Here is a 21,033-nt window from a genome sequence, read left to right as displayed (position 1 = left end):
GAAGCAACATTATCTTTAGCGAGTGGGCAGCAGAGCCAGGCTGCCTCATTCAAGAACTCTGGTCTTTAGGAATACATATTTTTCCCCTTCCCCTGATGCAATTAGGAAAATAATATTTTTTACACTTGCAATTAAGAGCAGAACAGATGGCAACGGTTTAAAAATCTGTTCATGAGACTCGATGCTGGCGGGGGGATCGCTGACAAGACATGGAGGACGGGGGCGATTCTGTTTTTCTTGATGCGCGGAAGGCCTGCTATTGCGATCCCCAAAACAAAGTACTGCAGGCATAGGGAAAGGGGTGGGATGGAAGGTTCATCCACAGTAAGAGGGCAAAACAGCTAGTGATTTAGAAGTGACAGCAGGAGAGCCCACCTGCCTCTGTGTGGCTGGGCCCGCACTGCTGCCTGGTGTGGCCACGGCCCCAGCACCACCACCAGCACCATCATCATCTTGCATTTTCTGTGGCAGCTGTGGGCCACTTCCTCCATTCACTGTGGACTTCCGGAGCCTCCCGGATACAGGCTCCCTCATCTGTGCTTCAAATTCACCAAAACCATAATGCACAAGAGAAATCCTACAAACTAGCTGTCACTGTGACCAAGTGTCTTGGCCTCTTTATTTATCACTTCTGGTTTATCCATTCAGAACCTGCTGAAACGGAACAGGACCCTGTCGGGCTCCTGGGCACAAAAGCCTTTCTGTGTCCCCCATTTCTTGATTACAGGAAGTAGGCTTCATTCAGCCCCCATGACCTTCCCTGAGTTTCAACGGGCAGGTTCAAACAGTTGCTAATCAGTGAAGGGAGGGGATGCAGAGACAAGGGAGGAACAGTCAAGAAACAATAGTGCAGTCTTGGCGCAGGGTCCTGGTGCCCCCTCAAGGGATACACATAACAATATCTTTGAGCTGTTTTGCAGATGCTGAAAGCCCCACCAGGTGGGAGAAGTTAACTGTGTGCTGCCCACAAGCACACAGACCCCAGACCGGTTGGAACCAGAAGGTTGATGATGCTGATTCCCACTTACCTCACCACCAACCAATCAGAAGAAGGTTCTTGAGCAGATCACGCCCTCTCTGAACCATTACTATAAAACTCTTCACTACCCCCTCCAGGTCAGGACACACAGTTTTCCAGGGCTCAAGCCCTCTGTGGCCCCCTTTGCCTGGCAAAGCAATAAAGCTATTCTTTTCTACTTAACCCAAAACTCCCTCTCCGAGATTTAATTAGACCTCAGGGTACAGAGGCTGGATTTGGCATCACTGCTAGGCACTCTTCTGGGTTTGGGAACCAGAGGGAACAGACAGACCAAGTTCCAGCCCCCCAGAGTTTATTATGTTCCAATGGGGAAGACAGGCAAAAAAAAGAGTAAACCATCAAATAATGAACATGATTCAGGCGGTAGTAGAGTCATAAGGAAAATCATAGTCAGGGAAGGACCAGATTTCAGCCCAACATGGAAAGAGCTTTGAGAGTCATCACTCACGTCCTGAAATAAGAAAAAGCTGGTCAAACTGAAAATCAGTGACTTTTTTTAGACCCATCAGTGAACTGAGTTTGCAGAAGGCCCCCCTGAAATCTGAAGGGTCAAGAAACAACTCCTCTTGGCTCTGGCAGAGGGAGAGGAAGGTAGCCATTGGCAAACACCCAGAGCCTTCTCCATAACAAGGCCTGCTGTCCAGGGGTAAGGCTTGACAGAACCTTGCCCTGGGGGAGGGGTATTCCTTTCACCACAGCCCCTCTAGCCCTCCTGTTTCACCTAATGGGGTTGGGAAAGCTACACAAGAAAAGTCACTTGTGAAGGTGAACAGCCTGGGAACACAAGCCCATCTAACGATGGAAATTTAATCATAAGATAAGAGAAGGCTTCTGTTGGCAGATAGGTTAGGGAGTCCCCAGAGAAAGAGAACCAGGGACGGCTTTCCTGACATAAGAGAACCCATTTTGCCTAAGTTATTTTGTGATCTAAGCTTGGCCACAATGCTTGCCCTTGAAGAGGTCTCAGTAATTAATGATCTTAAGGGAGGGGATGCAGAAACTAGGGAGGAGCAGCAAGAAACAATAGTGCAGCCTTGGGGCAGGGTCCTGGTTCCTCAGGGGATACACATAATAACATGCCTTTGAGTTCTGCAGAAACTAAGGCCCCCACCCAGCTGGAGGATGGAACGATGATGTTGACCCTCATGACTTCAACCAACTAAAGCTTGGACTCTGCTGATTGAAGTTCTATGCTGAATTCTGCTCTTCTCAAGCCCCCTCATGAATATGCATGTACCCTTAAGCTTAAAACTTCCCCAATGTTGCTGCTGGGGAGACGCTGCTTTGGGAAAGATCCCTGGTGTTCTCCTTACTTGCTGCAAGTAATAAATCCTTCTTTCTCCCAATCTTCGCTTAGTTGTGTCTATTGGCTCGACACCCACCAAGAGGCGAACCCAGTTTTCAGGTAACACATCCCCTCCCCCACACCTTCCCACCACACCAACAGGGCTCCTGTCTGATAACAGTGGATTCCAGCCGAAGGAGCTCCAAGACCAGACCCTCTCTGAGAAGCAGGACTGAGGGAAGCCCAGTGTCCAGAGGGGAGGCCAAACCAAGGCCACTGGAGGAGTCTGAAGCCTCTGGAACCTACAGCTTCAGCAGACACGACACACAGCCCAGCTCCTAATGAGATTTACACAAATTCCCACAAGAGGGCATGTTACCTCAGTTCCTATTTTACATTATAACATATCTGACTTTCAACAACAAATTAGAAAGCATATCAAAGGCAAAAAAATAAACAATTTTTTTAAAACCCATATTCTAAAGAGATAAGGCAAGCTTCCTAACCGGACTCAGATATGACACAGACTTTGGAATTATCAGACTGGGAATTTAAAGGAGCTATGATTCATATGCTAAGGGCTCTAATGGGAAAAGTAGACAGCATACAAGAACAGATGGGTAATAAGAGCAGAACGATGGAAAGTCTAAGAAAGAATCCAAAAGAGATGCTAGAAATTTTTTAAAAACTGGTAATAGAAAGGAAGAATGCCTTTGACGGGCTCATCAGTAGACTCAACACGGCTGAGGGGGAAATCAGGGAGCTGGAAGATAGGCCAATAGAAACTTCCCAAACTGGAATGTAAAATAAAAAAGGCCAGTGTGGGGGTGAAAGCAGAGATAGAACAGAGCATCCAAGGACCATGGGACAATATTGAAAGATACAGCATACGTGTAACTGAAGACCCAAAGGAAACAAAAGAGATAATGAGGAAGAAAACATATTTGAGCTAATAATGGCCAACATTTATTCTAAAATTAACAAGACACCACCAAAACACAGATCCAGGAATCTCAAAGAACACCAAGCAGAATAAATACTTTAAAAAACAACAACATGGGATTAGCAGATGCAAACTATTATATATAGGATGGATAAACAACAAGGTCCTACTGTACAGCACAAGGAACTATACTCAATATCCTGTGATAAACCATAATGGAAAAGAATATGAAAAAGAATGTATACATATGTATAGCTGAATCACCTTGCTGTACAGTAGAAATTAACACAACGCTGTAAATCAACTATACTGCAATAACATAAAAAACAACAACAAAAACTACACCTAGCCATATCATACTCAAACTGTAGCAAACTGAAGACAAAGAGAAAATCAAGAAATAAGCTAGAGGCAGGTGGGGAAACATTTTATCTATAAAGGAACAAAGATAAGAATTACATCAGACTTCTTGTGAGAAACTACGCAAGCAAGCAGGGAGTAGATGAAAATCTTCAAAGCTTTAAAAGAAAAAAAAAAAAACTCCACTAACCTGTACTTCTATATCCAGCAAAACTATCTTTCAAAAGTGAAGGAGAAATAAATACTTTCTCAGACAAACAAATACTGAAGGAATTTGTCACCAGCAGACATACCCTGAAAGAAATATTAGAAGATTCTTCTTCAGGTGGAAGGAAAACTATATACGTTGGAAACCTGAATCTATATGAAGAAAGAAAGAGTGTGTGAGGAGGAATAAATAAAGGTAAAATAAAATCTTATACTTTTCTTACTCTTATTTGATCTAAAAGATAACTATTTAAAACTCTAATAGTAACAATGTATTGTGATGATTCTAGCTTATGGGTAAGGGAAATGAATGACAGCAGTGTCCCAAGGGACGGGAAGGAGGAACTGGGAATAGTCTGTTTTAAGGTACTTGCACTAAATCTGAAGAAGTATTGTGTTATTTGAAGGTGGACTTTAGATTACTTAAAAATGTATATTGTAAACTCTGAGTCAAACAATAAAAAATTTTAAAAGAATTAAAAATGATAAGCTAAGAGAAATATAGTTGATTCCTATAAAATGGTCAATGAAAACCAGAGAAGTGAGAAAACGAAGTGGCAGAGAAGACAGTGAATGAAAAGTTTGCTATCCACTTATATGTGGAATCTAAAAAATGGTACAAATGAACTTATTTACAAAACAGAAATAGAGTCACAGATGCAGAAAACAAACTTATGGTTACCAAGGGGGAAGTGGGGGGAGGGATCAGCTGGGAGATTGGAATTGACACACTACTATATACAACTAATAAGAAGCTACTGTACAGCACAGGGAACTCTACTCAATACTCTGTAATGACCTATATGGGAATAGAATCTAAAAAAGAGTGGATATATGTATATGTATAACTGATTCACTTTGCTGTACAGCAGAAACTAACACAACATTGTAAATCAACTATACTCCAATAAAAATTAATTTAAAAAAAGAGAAGTTTGATATCAATCTAAATACATCAATAATCATTTAAAATGTAAATGGTCTAAATGCACCAATTAAAAGACAGAGTTTGTCAGAGTGGATGAAAACACAAGACCCAACTACATGCTGTCTACAAGAAACCCATTTTAAATATAAAGACACTTTTAGGTTGAAAGTAAAGGTATGGAGAAAGATATACCATGCTAATTCCAATCAAAAGAAAACCATAGTACCAACAGATGAACCTATTTGCAGGGCAGGAATAGAGACGCAGACATAGAGAATGGATGTGTGGACACAGTGGGGGAAGGGGAGGGTGGGATGAACTGGGAGATTAGGTTTGACATAAATACACTACCATGTATAAAATAGGTAGCTAGTGGGAACTGAAGCACAGGGAGCTCAGCTCGGTGCTCTGTGATGACCTAGATGGGTGGGATGAGGGGGAAGGAGGTCCAAAAGGGAGGGGATATATGTATGCATATAGCTGATTCACTTCATTGTACAGCAGAAACTAACATAACATTGTAAAGCAATTATACTCCAATAAAAAATAAACAAACAATAATCTCATTTCAAAATTAAAAAAAAAAAGAAAACTGGGGGACCAATATTCATTTCAGACAAAGCACACTTTAGAACAAGGAAAACTGTCAGGGATAAAGAGGGGGCATTACCGCATGATACGTAATTCAATTCTCCAACAGGAGATCGCAATCGTAAATGGCTATGTACCTAACAGAGCATCAAGATATGTGAGGCAAAACTGATAGAACTGCAAAGAGAGAAGGACAAATCCACTATTATAATTGATAACGTCAACATCCGCTGTCAGTAACTGACAGAACAAGCAGGCAGAAAATCAGCAAGGATGGTTCACCTGGACAGCACTATCCGTCACCTGGATCTCACTGACATGCATGCAATATTCCACCCAACAATAGCAAAATACACATTCTTCTCAAGCTCGCATGGAACACTTACCAAGTGCCTTAGTCCGTATGGGTTGCTATAACAAAATATTAATACTACAGTGCCATACAAACAACAAAAATTTATTTCTCACAGTTCAGGAGTCTGGAAGTCCAAGATCAGGGGACAGCCTGGTCAGATGAGGGCCCCTTTCTGGATCTCAGACGTCCTGTTGTGTCCTCACATGGCAGAAGGGGTGAGGAGCTCTGCAGGGTCCCTTTCATAAGGGCACTAATCCCATTCATGAGCATGCCACCCTCATGACCTAGTCACCCTCCAAAGGCCCCACCTCCTAATACCATCACCTTGGGAGTTACGATTTCAACATATGAATTTGGGGCGGGGTTTGGGGGGGACACAAACATTCAGACCATAGCACCAAGACAGAACACATTTTGGGCCATAAAGCACACCTGAACAAGTTTTTTAAAAGTTGAAATCACTCAAAGTACATTCTCAGACCAGAATGGAATTAAACTAAAAATCAATAAAGGAAAATAGGTGAAATACCCAAATACCTGGAAATTAAACAACGTAATTCTAAACAACACATGGGTCAACGAGGAACTAAAAGAAAAAATTTTTGTTTTTTTAACTAAATGAAAACAAAAATACCACTTGTCAATTTCTAAGATGTATTTAACAAAAGCAGTGCTTAGAAATATATAGCATTAAATGTATACATTAGAAAAGAAGAAAGATATCAAATCAATAACCTAAGCGTGTACCTTAGGAAATAAAATGAAGAGAAACTGAAGCCTAAAACAAGCAGAAGAAATATAATAAAAATTAGAGCATAAATCAATTAAATTGAAAACAAAGAGGAAATACAGAAAATCAATGAACCCAAAATCTGTTTTGCTGACCAGGCTAGCCAAAAAAAAGAAGACACAAACTACCAACACCAAAAGAGAAAGAGGAGTCATCAACACTGATCCCATAGAAAGGGATAATAATATCCCATTAAAAGGATAATAATAAAGGAGTACTACAAAGAACTCCATGCCCCCAAATTTGATAATTTGGATAAAACAGACCAAGTCCTTAAAAGACATGTACTACCAAAACTCACTCACACAAGGAGAAATAGACAAACAGAATAACTATATGTATCTTAAAAACTGAGTCAATAATTAATAACTTTCCCAAAAGAAATCACCAGGCCCAGATGGTTTCTCTGCTGAATTGTACCAAACATTTAAGGAAGAAATGATACCGATTCTCTACAATCTATTTCAGAAATTGGAAGAAGAAGGAACACTTCCTAACTCATTCTATGAGGCCAGCATTCCCCTAATATCACAACCTGGCCTGTCAGCACCCTAACGGGAAGGGGGCAACGGCGCCACTCAGATTGGAGCATCCCCAGCGGCAGAAGGGGACAAGGTGGGTCTGAAAGGAGAGAAGAAGGGTGACAGGAAACCATGTCTGCTCTGCGTGGCTTGTCCTCTGGGGACGCCCCAAGCTCATCTTTCTCCTCATCAATTTGTCAAAACAGAAAACGGTGAAAAACGTGAGTGTAGCTGCATTGGAGCTTCTGCTGGAGAAGGATGAGGGGGGCGTGCCCGGTTGTCCCCCAGCCCCCGGGGAAGCCCGTGAGTGCAGATGCTCAGATGACCAGGCACGCAGGGTGGACAGCGTGGTGACCCCGCAGGGCCTACTCACCGGGAAGCTGCAGGTGCCTGGGGACCCTGGGCCATCCGCAGATTGGTCCTGGCCTGGCCGTCGGCTCCCCCGACGAGACGCAGCGACGCTCGGATGTTCCGGAGACTGAAATGAAAGCGTACACGGGCTGGCGTCAGCGGGCTGAGCACACAGGCTGCTCCTGTACGAGCAGAAGGAAGTTCTCCGATGCGGTGCCAGATCACAGGCTCAGTAAAGCTCCCTGTGCCTGACGTCAAAGCAGCTCAGGACTCTGTGATCAGAGCTCCCGGGGTCCACAGAGCCACCCAACAGTTTGAAAATCAAAGAGTGGCAAAGTGATCATGAGTCTCCCCAAGTTTTCAGGGGAGCCCTCCCGCTACTCCCGAAGGCCAGCAGGCACTCAGGACGCAGCCACCGGCCCCGGTCTCCTGGGGATGCATTTCTCTAACCCTTTTGGAGGAAGATGCAGGAAACCCCGTGGCCTTAAGACTACAGGCTCCTTTTGCTCTGACAGGAAAGGAAGTATATTCTTCAAGGTTCTGTCCCCAACTTGTTTTCCCCAAAAAACCAAAATGCTACACAAGATACAGAGCTTGGTGATGTCTGGGTTATCTTAAAATTGCGTGCATTGCACACGGCACAGTGGGGGTAGGAATTTTACACAATGCACTAAACAAAGTCTTGTCAAAGAAAGGGTGAGTGTGTGCATGTGCGGGTGTGCAGCACAAGCCACCCCGCGTGCAAGGGACACCGTCTGCTCCCTGACACGTGGGGGAGCCACCCTGGCAGGGGCGGCGCTTGCATCTCTGCGTACAGCTGGGCCATGGAGAGACCTTGGCTCAGACCTAGCTCTGCCCTTACAGCCTGCGAAGGCTCCAGAACCTCCTGGGGCTCCGTTTCCTCCTCTCGGAGGATGTCAGGGGCGCTGAGATGTGGGGATCAGGCCCCACTCCAGCACCGGCAGCCTGGTCTCCCTGCCTGTCCAGTGAGGGCACAGACCCCCATTAACTTACGAGAGTCCTCGAGTTCTGACGTGGAGGGCTCCTGCCATGCTTCCTGCCCACAGAGCAGGCCACCCAGCTGGAGGCCTCCTAAATCCAATCACGGACCCCCTCCACCCTCCATGCAGATGACACCCGGCCCAAATCACACCGTGCCTGCCCCCACCTACAGCCAGGGACTCTAATGGGGTCTGGAAGCATGGTGCTGCACCACGCGGTGATCAGCTCTGGACCATGAGCTCCCGGGTCTGCGTTCTGCCGATCCCTGCAGCCTCACCCCCGTCACACCCCCAAGACCCCATGCTGTCGGGGTCTCACACCTTCCAGGCCAGTGTCTCAGCCATTCCCTTTTCACGCCTCTAGAATCTCACTGACAAACTACTATTCATCCTTCAAAACCCAACTGGGAGAGGCGTCCCTGAACTCCAGCAGTAACCACAATCTTCTCAGCCTGTCTTGTTTCTGCAGTTTTCACAATCATTCCCAGCCACATCTCCTGCTCCCTCTAGGCTCCTGGCCTGCCAAAGTCACAGCTTTCCAGAGACTTCACATGCCACTGCAGCCAGCAAGCCGAGGACATGGGCCTCAATCCCAGCCTTAAGGAAAGGGGAGGATAAATGCAAAAAGTAGCAAAGATGGGGAAGCGACTCTGAGAGACGAGGATGGAGCATCAGGCTGGGGTCAAAGGCACCAGCTACAGCGGACGGGAAGCAATAGAGCACGCCACTGAGATCGCTGAAGTCACACTGAGTGCCTGCCAGCCCCTGAAGCTGCACGCTCGCCGTGCTGCAAAACTGCCTTGAACCCACCCACCCGTCACCTGCCACGGGCTGCAGGCTGCCATGCGCAGCGTGTCCCTGAGGCTAAAAATGCAGCCAGCTTCTCAGCCATGCTCCTGCTCCACAGGCCCGCCACAGGGGGTAGGGGTGGCTGCCTGGGGACCAGGGAGTCTTCCGTCAATGGTCCATCCACCCTCCGTCCAACAGCCACCAGTGGGGCCACCCCAGTGCGTGCCAGGCTCAGGCCCTCGGCTCCATCTGCTGTGACGTCCAGCAGGACGCAGGTGACACAGTGCCTCCCTCCCTGTGCCCAGCCACTCACATGGTGTGCCCTGAAAAAGGGTTTGCAGGGAAATGCAAATCACTCCAGCAGCTCATAGATCCCCACGGTTGTGAACTAGCTGGAAGTGAAAAGCAAGGTTCCCAGGGGCCAGTGGATGCCCTCCACCTCTGCTTCTCAACCCCAGAAAGAACATGGGGGTGAAACTGAGCAGGACCCTGTGGGGCTCCTGGGCACGGAAGCCTTTCTGTGTCTCCCGTTTCTTGTTTGTAGGGAACAGACTCCAGCCTCCATGACCTTCCCTGAGTTCCAACGCACAGGTTCAAACAGTTGCTAATCAGGGAAGGGAGGGGATGCAGAGACAAGAGAGGAATAGCCAAGAAACAATAGTGCAGCCTGGGGGCAGGGTCCTGGTTCCACCTCAAGGGATACACACAACAATATCTTTGAGCTCTTCTGCAGAACTAAAACCCCCAACAAAGGGAAGACATCAACTACGTGATGAAGCAATCTTCATTCCAGAGAGAAAGTCACAGTTTGAGAACGACGAGAACAACAGAAGCTCATCAGGAGACCATCTGAGGCCAGATTAAAGGAGTGCAGGCCCTGCACACACCCTGATCCTTATCAGCAACCCCACCCTTGAACCATTGCTATAAAACTCCTCACCAAATCCCCCGAGATTAAGACACACAGCTTTGAGGGCATGAGCTCACTGTGTCCCTCAAAGCAATAAAGTTATTCTTTTCCACTTCACCCAAAACTCTGTCTCTGAGATTCGAATAGGCACCGGTGCACAGAAGACAAGTTTCGGCATCAGATGGGGGAAGGATGGTGACCACATGTCAGGGCAAGACCAGCGCTCTGCTCCTGGTAACTAAGAACCTTGGACCACCTCAGAGCCAACAGTGACCAGTGTGGGTAGGTGGCTCGGCTGGAATCGGCCAAGCCGGGACTGGGCTGGCGCAGGGACACTGCCAGAAGGGACATGGTGCTGGCAGTGTCACACCCACCTCCACCAGGCCCCCACTGGCACTGGGCCCCTGGATGCCTGGACAGCAGAAAAATGGCCGAGCTCACATGGTCAGGCCTGGCCCCAGGGTCAGGGGCAGCTCCAACCTTTGTAACCTGCTGGAGTTACTTTTTGCCAAGAGCCTTCTATGTGCTGTGGCCAGGCCTCCCCACCCTGCCCCAAGCCCTGCTCACACCCCCCAGGCCACCACTCTCAGCTGGGGGAAGGTCCAATCACACCGCTCCCCAGGTTTTCCCACCCCGGTCCACTCAGCAAGGCCTTTCTCCATCTGGTCCCTAAAGAGCTGAGACAGAAGAGAAACAAACGGCCAACAGGCACATGAAAAGATGCTCAGCATCACTAATCATCAGGGAAATGTAAATCAAAGCCACAATGAGATCTCATACCCATTAGGATGGCTAGTATCAAAATGACAATAAATAACAAGTGTAGGCAAGGATGTGGAGAGAAGGGAAGCCTTGTGCACTGTTGGTGGGAATATAATATTAGTGCAGCCACTATGTAAAATAGTATGCGGGGTCCTCAAAAAATTAAACATAGAACTACCTTATGATGGGGGGAAGTCTCAGGTGGCCGCTGTCCGTGTCCAGGACAAAGGCGGAAGGGGGACCCACTGTCCTTCACAAAAACTCAAGCCCGTGGGCACATCCCACCTGAAAACCCCTGCCCTTCCACAAGTGCCCAGGAGCCCAGGTGTGCTCCGAGCACACCTGCCCTGGGAAGGTTCACGGCCCCCACCCGCAGGTGCACATGACAACGGGCATGTCAGGCTTCAAAGGCAGCAGGGCCACCCAGTCACATGTTTGGGGTAAAAGAATCAGGACCAACTGTCCAAGGCACCAAAACGGCAACTTGGGAAAGCACTGACCCCAAGGTTCCTGGAGCCTCAGCGAGTGGTGTGGGGGAGGGGAGGGGCAGGCCAGGCCCCTGCGGAGAGCACAGAAGACCCCACAAGGCATAAGGAACAAAGATCGGGACAATCCATCCCCCCGGCCCAGGGCAGAGGGTCATCCTGGTCCTCAGATGGGAGCCGCCTGCCCTGCACACTACAACTTGGACGGTTCCCCTCCAGGCGGGAGTCCAGGCCCATCGACCCAGGGGGTGCTGAGCCTCCCGGGGTGAGGGATTCTCTTCTCAGCCCGTGCTCGAAGCCAGCAGAGCCTCAGGAAGGGCCAGTCACTCGCTCCAGGTTGCAGAGTTAAGTCCCAGGTGGAGCCTCTAGGGACACGTGAAGCATTCAATGCAGAATGTGATGATGTGGCCGCATTGAAGCATTTTTAGGTATCGTTTTCTACTCTGCCCACTTTCGAAAATGTTGTAATTTTGTGTTATGCTAAAATGACACCTCCCTGACTATCCGAAAAATGTCCTCAATATGATCAAAGAGAGGTGAAACGATGGAAATGCCACAAATTGTGCAATGGACCCTCTACATGGATTAAAATGTCTGCATTCTACATGATATATTCTAAATTTGATGGATACAAACTTGGGGGAAGTTTAGGGGATCTGACACCTGGCGGGCTCCCCAGACAAGTGAAGATTAGAAATAGGTCCTGAGCCCAAATCACGCCTGCGCCTTCTGGCCGGGCAGACAGGCTCACCGCAGGTAGCAGGGGCCCCCGGGCTGCATGCACCCCAGCTCTGTGACAGTTTCGGTAGCTTACCACGTCGCTGGGTGGGCTGTCCTTGTATGTGCAAGACCTCTGGTCCAGGACCACGGATCAGGGGCCTGCCCTAAGCCGATGGCTCCCTGGTGTGTATGCAACCCCACAGAACTTTCTGGAAGCGCACACACCATCCACCCATCAGCACCTCCAATGTGTGCCTAACAGGCACCTGGTGCCCAGCACATCCGAGCTGGCCAAGCCCTCCCCCCACGAGACTCAGCCTCCCCCTGTCCGGCTGATGACAACTCAGCCCCCAGCTGGGGTCCCCCTTGACTCCTTTCCCTCCCCTCCTCCAAGCCACCAGGTCTGTGCTGCCTCGAGCGTCAGAGGCCTCTAGAACCCCCTCCTGCAATCACCCTCCCCATCAACCGCTCCTAACAGGGCTCTTGCTTCAGCCCTCGCCCATCACGGCCCTCTCAGGGTGGGTCAGCACCACGTAGGGGAGCCACACTCAGTCTCCGTCAGCTCGAGCTGCTATAGCCAAGCACCACAGACGGGGTGGCTCATCCACAGGGATTTACTTCTCACAGTTCTGGAGGCTGGACGTCCAAGATCGGGGTGCCTGCGTGGGTGGGTTCTAGCGAGAGCCCTTGTCTGGGTTGCAGACGGCTGACTTTTTGCTGTGTCCTCACACGGTGGAAGAGGAGGGAGACAGCTGCCTCGCCTCTTCTTATCAGGGCGCTAATCCCATTCTTAGGGCTCCACCCTCATGACCTCATCACCCCAAAGGTCCCACCTCCTAATATCACCACACTGGGCATTAGATTTCAACACATGAACTGGCGGTGGAGGGGGGGACACAAACATTCACTCCAGGATGAGTGTACATGCCCGTATGACGGTTATTCTTCAACAACACATTCACTTAAAGAAATCAAAGCTAGGGCTGGGGTGGGGAGGGGAAAACAGGGGATGCCTGCTAATGGGTATGGGCGATGGTAATGTTCCAGGATTAGATGGTGGTGATGGTTGCACAACATTGTGAGTGTGTTAAAAACCACTGAACTGTGTATTTCAAAGGGGTGAATTTTTTTTAATTTTTTTTTTTTGATGTGGACCATTTTTAAAGTCTTTATTGAATTTGTTACAATACTGCTTCTGTTTTATGTTTTGGTTTTTTGGCCCTGAGGCATGTGGGATCTTAGCTCCCCGACCAGGGGTCGAACCTGCACCCGCTGCATTGGAAGGCAAAGTCTTCACCACTGGACTGTCAGGGAAGTCCCCAAATGGGTGAATTGTATGTTATGTGAATTGTATCTCAGTAAAGCTGTTATAAAAAATATCATTATAAATCGTAAGTCAGGTCGAATCCTCCTCTCCTCAAGCGTCCCCCCTCCAAAGACCCCCGACATGCAGAGCACACGTCCTCATAAGGGTGGGGAGAGCCTCCAGGCCTGGCCTCCGTGCCCTCCGGCCTCCGTCCATCACCCTGCCCCAGCCTCAGGGCTCTGTGCCAAGGCTTAGCCACGCCAGGCCTGCCCCCGGCGAGCCCTGGGTGACAGCTGAGCACTCAGCACCCCACTCACCGGGCCGGGCTGCAGCCTTGTCCCCCTCACCCACAGGACGGAAACCCCGCCATCCCCACCTGCCACATTCTGTGGGGGCCACCCACAGCAGTACTCAGTGGCACCCCACTGAATGGTGACTCGATGACCATCCCCAGGACACACACAGAGACCGATGCTCAGGGGGACCAAGGGCTGCCCAGGCCGCTGGCCAGGTGAACAGGGCAACCACTTCGACCAGGTCTGAGGACATCCAGTCCCACCTCGTCGGGGCCCAGCTCACTCATGAACACCTCCACGTTCCAGGCCCAGCCGGGCGAGGTGCAAACCCTTGGAGTGGCCTGGACACCCAGCTCCATGGCTGTGGGGCATGGGGCATGGAGGGGTCACAGGCTCTGCCCTCGGAGCGGCCACAGCTGGAAGGATGCTGTACGGGAGGCATCCCCTGCCACGTGGGGCCGGGAGGACAGCCGTTCCAACCGAGACACCACATCCAGGCCACTTCCTGTTCCAACAAAAAGAGGGGCCGGTCCTCATCCTGAAAGCGCCGCAGATCCCCTCCCACCTCCCTCCCTATTCACACGCTCACCACAAGCAAGGGGGGAGCACATGGGGCCATGGCAGCCGCCCCCCCAGAACCCCGCGCTATCCATCGTGGGACAGCAGGGCCACGGTGACTGCCACCCCGGAACCCTGCGCTATCCATCGTGGGACAGCAGGGCCACGGCGACTGCCACCCCGGAACCCCGCGCTATCCATCGTGGGACAGCAGGGCCACGGCGGCCGCCCCCCTAGAACCCCATGCTATCCATCGCAGGACAGCAGGGCCACGGCGACTGCCACCCCGGAACCCCACGCTATCCATCATGGGACAGCAGGGCCACGGCAGCAGCCCTCCACCCACACACCCTTACCCACCCGGGCAGTCCTTTAAAATACTACATCTTGCCAGAACATTCCGAGATAAATGACACATTTCAAGAGGGGGAAAGGAGGGGAAACCAGGGAAGAGGAGCCCAGGGAGGCTGCCTGCTTCATCTGCTGCTTTCCAATCCCCACAGTCCCTTGCCACACGGTGACAGGCGCTGAGACCCGAGCAGGCTCAGAATTCGGGGTGGGGGGACCAGGACACCACAGGAGCACCGCTCCCCGGACGAGAGCCAGCACCTCAGCACCCTGGCCCTTCCCGAGACTCCAAAGGCTGTTCCCAGGGTAGTCCTTAAAACAGGAAGAAGCTAACAGGACACAACTAACGAACTAGTAGAACAAAAGGATGGTAGTCTGAGTCTTTATGCTTTTGTCAAGACCCATAGAATGTACAACACAAAGAGTGAACCTAACCCTAATTTAGGTAATAATAATAATAATAGTGTATCAATATTGGCTCATCAATGGTAACTAATGTACCATACTAACACAAGATGTTAACAATAGGGGAAATTAGGGGGTATGGGGGTTACAGACCATATGGGAACTTTCTGCTCAACTTTTCTGTAAACCTAAAACTGCTGAAATAATTATGCTTCCAAATTTAAAAAAATATGGTGGTTCGACAGATGAATGGATAAAGAAGATGTGGCACATATATACACTGGACTATTACTCAGCCATAAAAAGAAACGAAATTGAGTTATTTGTAGTGAGGTTGATGGACCTAGAGTCTGTGATACAGAGTGAAGTAAGTCAGAAAGAGAAAAACAAATACCGTATGCTAACACATATATATGGAATCTAAAAAAAAAAAAAAAAAATGGTTCTGAAGAACCTAGGGGTAGGACAGGAATAAAGACACAGACACAGAGAATGGACTTGAGGACACGGGGAGGAGGAAGGGTAAGCTGGGACGAAGTAAGAGAGTAGCATTGACATATATATACTACCAAATGTAAAATAGATGGCTAATGGGAAGCAGCTGCATGGCACAGGGAGATCAGCTCTGTGCTTTGGGACCACCTAGAGAGGTGGGATAAGGAGGGTGGGCGGGAGATGCAAGAGGGAGGGGATATGGGGATATACGTATGCATATAGCTGATTCACTTTGTTATACAGCAGAAACTAACACAACACTGTAAAGCAATTATACTCCAATAAAGATGTTAAAAAAAAAATCATAACATTCCTCTACTCTATTAGAAGGGCTTAAAAAAACAAAACAAAACAAAAAACAAACAAACAAGAAAACATTGACACAACCAAATCCTGATGAGGAAATGCAACAGCTATAACTCATACCTTGCTGATGAGGGTGCAAAATGATGCAGCCACTTTGGGAAACATGTTGGCAGCTTCCTACAAAGTTATACAAACGCTTATCATAAGACCCAGCCATCCCATTTCTCATATTTACCTAAGTGAGACGAAAACCTACGGTCACATAAAACCTGTACATGTGTGTTTATAGCAGCTTTATTCATAAAAGTAAAAAACTTGGTGCTGAATTTGACCAATGCTTTTTCTGCATTTACTGTGAAGATCGTTTTTTTTCACCTTTATTCTATTAACATGGTAAAATGATTGATTTCCAAATGTTGACTAAACCTTGCCTTTCTGGGATAAACCACCCCCCAAAAAATATATGGTGGTTGATATTCAGAAGGCTGAATGTAAGAATGGGTATAATTGAGGAGCCGGTGGGTAAACTGATAGATGGAGCTAAGGGATTCTCCCAGAATGCAGTGCAAACAGATCCTGGGCAGCACCCCTGGAGAAGGACAGGTTTTTCCTGACTTTAATGAGAGTCACTGGGCTCCAAGAGCATCCATCCCCAGCCCCACCACACACACAGTGTTCCTCTCTCCAAACTGCAGAGCATTAGTAGAGTCTCAGGCTTTTGGTTGTTCATCTCATCTTTCCCCAGGACTGCTTTGGGGGGTGAGGGGGACAGCACAGAAAACCTTAGAAACCATGTCAACCTTTGCCTAGATCCTCTGCCTCTCCCTGGCTGTGGCATTTCACAGTTCATGGCCTGAGGGAGAACCACTCTCTCTTTATTTAGCTATTGGTGGTGAATAACTTCTTTGCTGGTTTTCTCCTTTTAAAAAAATTTTATTTCTTTAGAAGGAGTCCCAGCGACGCCTTTCAGAAAAGCAATTCCGCCTTCTCTATCAAAAATTAAACACGCATATCCTTTTACCCAGCAACTGCATTTCCAGGAGTCACATGTATATGAAATGATGTGAGTATAGGGATTTTCACTGCAGCAATCTTTTTAAAAACTGGAAGCAACCTAAGTGCCCATCACTAGGACAATGGTTAAATAAATTAGGGCAGAATCCACAGGCTGGAATACTCTGAGACTTTTTTTAAAGAGGTAGGCCAATATGTGCTGACAGAGAGAAATCTTACAAGCCTGAGATTGAGTGAAAACAGCAAGTTAGCTAAGTATGTGTATGTGTGCATGTCTGTGAGTGTGTGTCTGTGTGTGTGTAGATCCCAGTTACAGACACGGCAAGCCAGCTAGACAATGTATACACATCTGCAAGTCCATGTATGAATGCAAAGGCAAACAGAACAGACCGGAAGGGCTCCCACCAATGCCCACCAGCACTTCCTCTGTGGACGGCATGCAGATGGGAGAGGAGGCCAAGGGGGCATCACTTTGACTCTATTAAATACGTGCGTACTGGTTGGGTCTTTTACCAAAATGCGTTTCTTATTCAGCAGTATTAAGATGAAACCCACAGTCTGTGCCTTTGAGGGTTTCACATTCTAGCTGGGAGGTGTCAGCACTGAGAAAACCCACAGTGGGGAACGGCGGTCAGGAGGGAGGGGGCGTGTGTGGAGAGTGCAGGGGCCCGAGGCTCCTCGGGAAGGAAGGTCACCCCTGGCAGAGGGGATCAGAACACACGCAGCATAGGGCAGCTGGGGAAACAGAAACACGGAGGCAGGTGGGGACCAGACACAGGGAGGCGATGGGGGCTGGGACCTGGGCCCAGGGCTGCACTGGACCAGGGGAGGGGAGGCGCTGCTGTGTTGATCTGGGAGAAACTGAGAATTTAGTTTCACTCACTGAGGGGTTCACATGTGTGTATGTGTGTGTGGTGTGTGCATGATGTATGTGTACGGTATAGGTATGTGGTGCATGGTGTGGTATGTGATACATGTAAGTGTGATGCATGTGTATGTATGTGTGTATATGATGCATGTGTACGATGTGTGTATGGGGTGTGTATGTGTGTATGGGGTGAGTGTGTGGGGGGTGTGTGTGTATGGTGTGTGTGTGTGTGTATGGGGTGCGTGTGTGTGCATGGTGTGTGTGTGTATGGCGTGTGTGTGTATGGTGTGTGTGTGTATGGTGTGTGTGTATATGGTGTGTGTGTGTGTATGGGGTGTGTATGTGTGTATATGGGGTGTGTATGTGTGTATATGGGGTGTGCATGTGTGTATGGTGTGTGTATGGCGTGTGTGTGTGTGTATGGGGTGCATGTGTGTGTATGGTGTGTGTGTGTGTATGGGGTGTGTATGTGTGTATATGGAGTGTGTGTGTGTATGGTGTGTGTGTGTGTATGGGGTGCATGTCTGTGTATGGCGTGTGTGTGTGTATGGTGTGTGTATGTGTGTATGGTGTGTGTGTGTGTATGGTGTGTGTGTGTATGGTGTGTGTATGTGTGTATGGTGTGTGTGTGGCGTGTGTGTGTATGACGTGTGTGTGTATGGTGTGTGTGTGTATATGGCATGTGTGTGTGGTGTGTGTGTATGGCGTGTATGTGTGTATGGTGTGTGTGTGTGTATATGGTGTGTGTGGTGTGTGTGCGTGTATGGCATGTGTGTGTATGGCGTGTGTGTGTATGGCGTGTGTGTGTATGATGTGTGTATGTGTGTATGGTGTGTGTGTGTATGGTGTGTGTATGGTGTGTGTCTGTGTGTGGGGTGTGTGTGTATGGCGAGTGTGTGTGTGTATGGCGTGTGTGTGTATGGCGTGTGTGTGTGTATGGCGTGTGTGTGTGGTGTGTGTGTGTGTGTATGGCGTGTGTGTGTGTATGGTGTGTGTGTGTGTATGGCGTGTGTGTATGGCGTGTGTGTGTGTGTGTATGGTGTGTGTGTGTATGGCGTGTGTGTGTGTGGCGTGTGTGTGTGTGTATGGCGTGTGTGTGTGTATGGCGTGTGTGTGTGTGTATGGTGTGTGTCTGTGTGTGGTGTGTGTGTGTGTATGGCGAGTGTGTGCATGCGTACACACGTGCCCTGGGGAGGCCGGGGCCAACTGCCGAGGACGAACAGCAGGAGCAGCAGGCAGGACCCACACTCAGGCCCAGGAGCGCGTGGATGAAGAGGATGAGACGCACATCCTCCCCTTGAGCAGCGCTCACAGAGGGTGGTCAGGGTCAGGGCGGGACGTGTTCCCTGACCCCTCTCTGGGGGGCAGTGGGGTCAGTCCAGCGGGGGGTTGTGCTGAGGGGTGCAGGGAGCACAGGTGGCATAGGCCCTGTGAGTGCCCACCCAGGAAGAGAAGCAGCTGGTGACAACAGCCCCCTCCTGAAATCTGGGGGACATCAAATCCCAGGGGCCGGCCAGAGGCGTCCTCAGAAGAACGATGGGCCTCCAAAAGGAGACCCTACCGCGAAATGGCCCAAACCCCAAACCCGCTTAAATATTCCACTGCAACGTCAACCCCTTCACAGACAAAAAACCAAGCAGACAGCATTTTCATATCTTCTTTTTTGTGGAATCTAAAATATGGCACAAATGAACTTATTTATGAAACAGAAACAGACCCACAGACATAGAAAACAAATTTATGGGAATTCCCTGGTGGCGCAGTGGTTAAGAATCTGCCTGCCAATGCAGGGGACACGGGTTCGAGCCCTGGTCCAGGAAGATCCCACATGCCGCAGAGCAACTGAGCCTGTGCGCCGCAACTACTGAAGCCCGTGCGCTCTAGAGCCCACAGAGCCCATGGGCCTAGAGCCCATGCTCCGCAACAAGAGAAGCCACCGCAATGAGAAGCCCGTGCACCACAACGAAGAGTAGTCCCTGCTCCCAGCAACTAGAGAAAGCCCACGCAGCAAGGAAGACCCAATGCAGCCAAAAATTAATTAATTAATTTTTTTAAAAAAGTAGCAATATCTGTATGCTATTTTTTAAAAAAAGAAAACAAACTTATGGTTACCAAAGGGGAAAGTGGGGGAGGTATACATTAGGAGTTTGGGATTAAAAGATACAAACTATTATGTATAAAATAGATAAACAACAAGGTCCCACTGTATAGCACAGGGAACTATATTCAATATCCTGTAATAAACCATAATGGAAGAGGATCTGAAAAAGAATATGTACATGTATGTATAACTGAATCACTGTGCTGTGCACCAAAAACTAACACAACATTGTAAATCAACTACACTTCAACAAAAAATTAAATTAAAAAAAAAAACCAAATTAATTAATGAATGAAAATAAAGCCTGCTTCCTTTCAGAAGTCGCTTAAGGAAATTTAAATTCTCCTATAAACCATGCTTGGGAGTGAGCAGCTTTCCCAGGATCTGAAACCACGGAACAGCGGGTGAGAGCGCCCCCCTGCCACCTCCCACCCTCTTTCCACCCTAACCTGCCAGACACTGCTGTCAAAAGTGCTGGATGAAAACCACTTTCCAGCCCCTTCTCAGGAAGCCCTCTTGCATCACGAAAGGACATCTGCGGAATGGCATTAAAGCCTCAAATCACGCTGCAAGAAGCTAAGTGATTTTATGCTACAACCAGGAGAAATTTTTTTAAATACTGAGAACGGCTAAAATTCTGCAAACCGAAGCTCCACGAGGTGGGGGCAGATGTCTCCTCTGCTGCAGTAAGTCCATCACCTGACCCAGCACCCTGCACACATGGGGCCCATCACCCCGCCACCCTGCCCCCACCTCGGCGTCCCCCACAAATGGCAGGGATGTTGTCTTGGGAGGTGTAGACCCATGGGCTTTAAGCTCGGCCACTGGGCAGGTAGGCCGAGCCCACCCCGTCTGTCTGGAAGTTCCTGCCTTCTGTCCTTGCCTGTAACACAGCAAACCACGGTGCGAGGCATCCAATTTACATGGGACAAAACTCAGTGGTCCCTGCCCTGGACGGTGCAGATGTGCTCAGTACCAGAACACGATCTCCCCAGGGCACGGCAGCCCGTGGCCAGGCCACCACGCAGCGCGGTGCACAGTAGGTGTTCCACAAACACTTGCTGAATGGTGAGTGAATGGATACATTGATGGATGTTATGACTCTGAAATCTTACAAAACGCTTAATGCACATTTTACTTTTTATTTTTTTAAATATTTATTTATTCACTTATTTATTTATTTTGGCTGCGCCGGGTCTTAGTTGAGTCACATGGGATCTTCGTTGCAACATGCGGGATCTTTCAGTTGCAGCATGCGGGCTTCTTAGTTGCGGCATGCAGACTTCTTAGTTGCAGCAT

At 48.7% G+C, this 21,033-nt stretch overlaps 1 protein-coding gene and 1 long non-coding RNA gene across 7 annotated transcripts in view; both read right to left on the bottom strand.

Moving 5' to 3' along the window:
* Window positions 1-21,033, bottom strand: part of LOC309654623 — a 457,474-nt gene that overhangs the window by 312,694 nt on the left and 123,747 nt on the right. The window lies entirely within an intron of this gene.
* The window catches only part of APBA2 (amyloid beta precursor protein binding family A member 2), a 233,541-nt gene that overhangs the window by 183,937 nt on the left and 28,571 nt on the right, over window positions 1-21,033 (bottom strand). For all 6 annotated transcript variants that reach the window (XM_082448669.1, XM_082448673.1, XM_082448674.1 and 3 more), the window contains exon 2: window positions 7,393-7,497. The gene's annotated coding sequence lies outside the window, so the exon portion shown is untranslated. The remainder of the gene's footprint in view (window positions 1-7,392; window positions 7,498-21,033) is intronic.

This window comes from Balaenoptera physalus (genome assembly GCF_965194825.1).
Source record: "Balaenoptera physalus genome assembly, chromosome: 2".
Taxonomy (NCBI): domain Eukaryota; kingdom Metazoa; phylum Chordata; class Mammalia; order Artiodactyla; family Balaenopteridae; genus Balaenoptera; species Balaenoptera physalus.
This window is presented reverse-complemented; position numbering and strand designations above follow the sequence as displayed.